This window comes from Haliaeetus leucocephalus, unplaced genomic scaffold (genome assembly GCF_000737465.1).
Source record: "Haliaeetus leucocephalus isolate CR32 unplaced genomic scaffold, Haliaeetus_leucocephalus-4.0 Scaffold598, whole genome shotgun sequence".
Taxonomy (NCBI): domain Eukaryota; kingdom Metazoa; phylum Chordata; class Aves; order Accipitriformes; family Accipitridae; genus Haliaeetus; species Haliaeetus leucocephalus.
Window position 1 is genome coordinate 5,070,992 of NW_010973034.1, and position 6,000 is coordinate 5,076,991.

The window sequence follows — 6,000 nt, forward strand, 5'->3', positions numbered from 1 at the left end:
TGCATATTGTAGAGCATGGTAAGGAAAGGTAACCACATTTAGCATGGATTTCATGGAAAAGCTTATTTGAAATAGTAGGGATCTCTTCTTATCTTGGAATTGTTTGTGGATTTGTTTTGATTAATGCTAGACAAAAGTGGAAAGAATAACTGAAAATAAATTTGTGAATAAATACATCTTCTAGATCTTTCTTTACCTATGCATTTATCAATTATGAAGAAATGTTGTGAAACACGGTACTTAAATTCAAGGCTAGAACTTCCAGACTTAAACTGGATGTACATTTAATCCTGTTTAAAATACAATATCTGGACCTCTTTCTAATCATTATCATATATTTGAAGAGTTTTGCCTGGTTTCAGGTCAGACTGGGAACAGCAGGTCAGTATCCTAGTCTTAATGTTTGTAGTTACAGAACTGACAGGTAGCCATATGGAAAAAAAAAATCTTGAGATTTCAATAATATCTCACGGGGGGATTATATAGTAAGATCTATACTTCACCAATCAAAAATTTTAAGAAGTAAATAGATATTTCAATTTTTGTGCTCATACTGAAAATTATAGGTGCATGTTTGTCCAATTAATGTCATCAGAAGTTCTGTGTGATCAAAACCAATTAGTAAGAGCTATGCATGTTCATCTGCAAATGACCGATCAGCTCATGTTCTAACATATAAACATGATCTGCATTATCTCTTTGTCACTTAAATAGAAGCTATTTTTTTTAATATGTAAAAGCCATTTAGAACAAGTGCTTGCCCAAGGAGAAACTCGTGCCAAACTTGTATTTTCTTTTGTGTAATAAAGCACAGCATGGTTCTTAAATCTCATGTTATTGATGCATTTGGAAGCCAACTGTTACTCAGTTAGAAGGTTAAAAACTCAAACAAACGGTCAAGAATCCAGTTCCATTTGCACACAAAAGATAAATTCACTCATTCAAATCAGAGTGAATAAGCACTGAATCCAGTCTACCTTAATTAAGTGCTCCATTTAGATACTTGTCTGTAATTTGAAGTGTCAGGAACCAATATAGTCCAGCTCAGATAACTACTTAAGTTCATTATGTCCCTTATATACTCAACGGAAAGTGTCTCCAAAGACCTGAATATGGATATTCAATTTCATTAACTTTGGCCACCCTCTCTCTCAATTACATAGGTAACGTAGGCAGTCCCACTAACTTAATCTAGTTAAATTATGTGTCTACCTCTTCCACTGGGAACATGGAAATGTTGGATATTCTGCATTCCTTTGGAATCTGTTCCATCTAGCCCTGATTCTGGGGACAGCCATCTAGTGGAGCTGAATGCCAGCAACAGTCGTACTGACCACCTTTTGTTTCAATTGTCATATCATTAGAGCACTCAGTCAAGACAAGGGACTGATTTCATTGCGTAATCGTGATGGCAAAGGATAGACATTGCCAGCCTTTAAACCACATAGCCAGGAGTTCAAGAGTCTCACGACCAGGACAGCAGGCAAGATTATGTCTAGCTGTAACTCAAGAGTTATGCCAGCTTAAAGATTGTACCTGGGCTAAATTGTGAGTGCAGTACCTTGTGGTTCCCGACCCTGTTCCTTGTACTTGCATGCTTTTTACATGAGTCTGCCACCTGAGAAGTGAAGCAAAAGTTATTGGAGAGTGGAAAGACAGGAAGCTGTACCTTCCTCCCCATGACTGCTGTAAGTGAGGGTACAGGCAGACCACTTCTGTGTGCCACTGATGTCCAGTCATATGGAGGAGCTCATGTGAAAACATCCTCATGTGGCCTAACATTCTCAGGCACACTCCATTATGGACCAGTCACGTAGTGAACTTGTGAGTCTAAGTGTTTCTGTTTCCATTAAATGTCAGAGGTGACGTTTGTTAAGGATGAAATGAAGTGAATAACACCACAAATTTTCATCCAGCAAAATGCACGCTTAACATGTGCTGTCTGGAAAATATAATTTCTTGTTACCTAATGAATGAAGAAAACATACAGTAGTACATTATGGAGTGATTCATCGTAGTTGTTTGCTGGGTCCCTAGTATCCTTTTAAAAATATTCAGGTATGTAACAGTTAGCTAATGGTCCTGATAATCAGCAAAGTGTATTTATATCAACTTCAGAATAAAGTAGAGCTCTCACACGGGTGATTCAGATTCACTGTGGGGAGACTAGAACCCGAAAAGGCAGCTAAAGTGATTTAAGATAAGACAAGCTTTATATGAACAGTTACTCTTTTGGGGAGAACGAAGTTCAGTCCCTTCCAGATAATCTGGTTTAAGATGTGATAATAAATCATACACAATATATAGGTGTTCAGAGGGTCTGCCATGAGAGGCAGCAGAGGAGGCCTGTGCAATCAGGAAGAAGTATGGGACTTCCAGTGGTGGACTTAATATAATTCTTTTATATGATATCCCTTTAGCTCAATTCACAAAGTTCCTTTGATACAAATTGATAAAGTTTAATAATTCAATTCTGAGCTCACTGTAAAGCAAGTAAGAAATCTGTCCAAGTAGTTACATCATAAAAAGTTAAATTACCTCATTGCAAGACATGTATCTTCATCTAAACTATTAAGATTTCAAAAAATCACATTATACTTCTCTTGTACAAGGTTTTTTATCTTGGATTTCTTTCATGTCTAATACTCTGTTGCTAAATCAATTAAGCTAGGTGATTGATTTTGCAGTCAAGATACATTCCCAAAGCTGGTACTGTCATTCGCATCAACAAACATCCTGTCAATATTTCTGAGATTCCTTGACCTTTTACCCATGTAAAGAATTAATATGTAAATTATAAGAGAGATCATTAGCAATGTATATTCTAGATTTATTGTAAAACTGATATTAATTGGCAGTGGTTGTCTGAAAAATTCTGATTCCCCAGTGGCAAAAAGGAAACAAAAGTTTCCCGTTTCAGGGCTCATAAACGAACCAAGGTTTGGATAGGAAAGTCTACCTCAGGTAGAAACCTGGGCAGATTTTTGTGGCGATAACCCAAGAACAATAAGTTCTTTAAATATTCCTTCATTATTTAAGAGGCATTTACTTACCTGCTTGGTATGAAGATTCTTCCCAAACCCTGTCCAGGTTGCAATTTGTCATGCTGTTAATGCATGGCAATCTGGCTTTCAAATGTGCTATTGACAATATCTAGTGACAAGGAGAGAGGAGTTGTTTGCAAGAACTACCGTGAGGCAAGGCAAATCTCCCTACAGTCTTACACTGAGAAAGCAGCTCTTCCAGGGATTAACTCAGAGCACTTAAATTCCTGAAAAGAGCGTACAACTCATGCCCAAGAAGACTAAGGTGTACTCTGTGGCGGTGATGCTCATTTGTAAGAGCAGCAAATAGTTTTGTTCCTTCGGGATCACTTTGACTGAAAGCTGTGTAAATACATGGCCTTGTCATTCACCAGAAAAAAGCATGTAATCATTGGGTGTGTTATAATTCCCTTTAATTTAACCATGGATTTCAAGAAAGTCAATCTTCTGAGATCTTTCTGGCTTTTGTTGAAAAAATGTCTACTGCTATTCTTGAACCAGCATCTGTTGTTACACCATTATCAACTTCGCTAATCACTCTTCATACGACAGATGAAAATGCTGGACAAATTGTTGCTGTTCAGATAACTAATACCTTCATCTACATATAGAGGGATTATACTGTCACCTATTAAAACAGCCTAGAAATACAGTTCTGCAGAACAAGTCAAAATCCATGGAAATACCCAGAAGACTGAAAGGGACATTTTTTCCACCAAAAAAAAATTCCATGACATTGAGATACAGACAATATTCATTATTGTGATTATCAGACAGAGATTGCCTGCTGAAAAAAATAGAAAACTGAGACATTAGTAACAATATATGTCAAAGTGTGGGTTACTGGCTGCCACTCAACTAACTGAAATGACACAGAGATCCAACCAGAAGAAATCGAGTTTGAAACAACAGAGTTCAGATTTAAGGGTTTGATTTGGATGTGGTTTTATATTCTGATGATCATTAACTCTGTCAGCCATAACTAAATGCCTTTTACTCCAAGAAGAATAAAGGTTATTATTCAAACACATTTAATAATGTAAGCAAGTCCTTCCCAGTTTTTTGTATAGAGTTGTCTGCTTTCTACCTCCCCGTCATAGATGGTCAGTGGTATTCACATCTGTTACATTAATGTATTGGGAAACTGCAGAGATGGGGGCCATGTGGCGGAGCGTCAGCTCACATTTTGATAGTATGTTGAAGCATCATCCCAGCTACCCACAGGGCAGTGGCTTTTAACTGTGGGGCTGCAACTGGGAAGGCCAGTGGCCATGCATTTCTGGCCAGTCGACGTGATGTATAATCTACAGCTTCAGCTCTACCAGCAAATTCAAATCCGAGTAACTCTTCCAGCTACTAGGAAGAAATATATGTGAGGAAGCTGTAGAACATCCTGTGGCATGGATTTTGTGTGTTACTATGAGCGAGTGCTCTTGCTAAACCGTTCTTGGCTGCAGTTTGATGGTAGAGCACTCCAGAAACCATTACCCACAGGTGGTTTTCATGCAGCTGTCTTGTTTTGGAGGCTAAAACCAGTTGTATCTTTCACAGATACAGCTTGTTCCAAGCCAGTCATCCCCCTAGCCGAGTGAGCAAATGTAATGTACTAGGTTACATACAGTTGCACCATACCAGATGTTCATCCCATGCTTCTGCTGATAAACACTCACTATGGTTTCTCCTTTGAGGAGAAGTATCTGTTTGGGGAGTTCTAAATCTAACTCGGGTGTTCCTTTCTATTTGGGGGTGGGCTGGGGAGTAATATTCATTGAAATTAGCTGTATGCATAGTTTTAACAAATTATACTAGCAGTAAGTTATATAGTAGATTAGTTATAAGCTATATAGTATACTAGTAGTAAGTTGCATGTATAAGTAGGCCCTAGGCAGCATATATGACTAAGCATTGTTGAGCTGAAGTCTGAAAACTATTCCTGTGTCTGACCAGTAGCTTAGATGAAAAATGAAGAAGGGAGGATATACCGTTGCTCATTTGGGAATCTTCCAGAATTTTGCTTAATTAAAATATAAGAGCAAGTGGGTGATTTGAAAGACATCTAAGAGAGATTCCCAATAAAGAATAAAAAAGCAAAGAGCCAGTAAAGCCTATTGGAAGAAAAGTCAGTAAAATACTGTTCCTCAAATGGAAACTGTGTGAGGGGGCAAAATGGGGAGTACAGAAATGGCAGAACCACCAGGTTTGGGAGCACAGCAAAAGTTTCCCCCAGTCACAGAAGTCCAGGAAAACTTTTGTGTGGAACTGCTGGGAAAAAAAAAATGCTCTAATGAGGTAAAAAATTATGGGTTTGTCAGTTGAAAACAGAGAAAGTTTCAATGATGAATCTTCTTACAACAAAGGTGTGGTGAGATTGAACAACAGTGACAACGATTTGGGGGCTATTGGAAGTAGGGGTTTGTTTTCCTTCAAATCCAAATAAGTATCTTAGTTAAAGCAGTAGGTGACTGAGCTAAGACTACCTGAAGCCCAGAGAGAAAAAGCGTTAAATCTCAGGTAACAGACCAACACTAGATACTTCTCAGAAGGGGTCAAGACACCCTCACCAGGAAAAGACAGCGCATGTTTTGCCCCCTACTTGAAGATTTTATTTCATGGTGTAATAGCCAGAGATTGGCTTAAAATGCCAGGTAGGAAGTATAACATCCCTTCCAATTTTGTTTCACTCTTGTTAGCATTTGCGTATATAGCACTGTTTATTCTTCTCATTCATACACACTGCCAATAGCTTTTTTTTTCTTTTTTAATTATTGACCTTAACAATTTCCTGATGCATTGAGTTTCATAATTATACTGTATTTTGAAAAAAATCCCTTTTCAATTTCAAATCTGCTGTCTTTCAGCATCTTTAAATGTTTCTTTCTTTGTGTATTATAAGACTAGAAGAAAAGCAGCTTTTGAGAGCCTTCTGTGTGCCACTTACTATTTTGCATACATTTGT

The 6,000-nt window shown here is 37.8% G+C and overlaps 1 protein-coding gene across 1 annotated transcript in view; it reads left to right on the plus strand.

The window, feature by feature from the left end:
• Positions 1-6,000, plus strand: part of EDIL3 (EGF-like repeats and discoidin I-like domains 3) — a 302,894-nt gene that overhangs the window by 172,789 nt on the left and 124,105 nt on the right. The window lies entirely within an intron of this gene.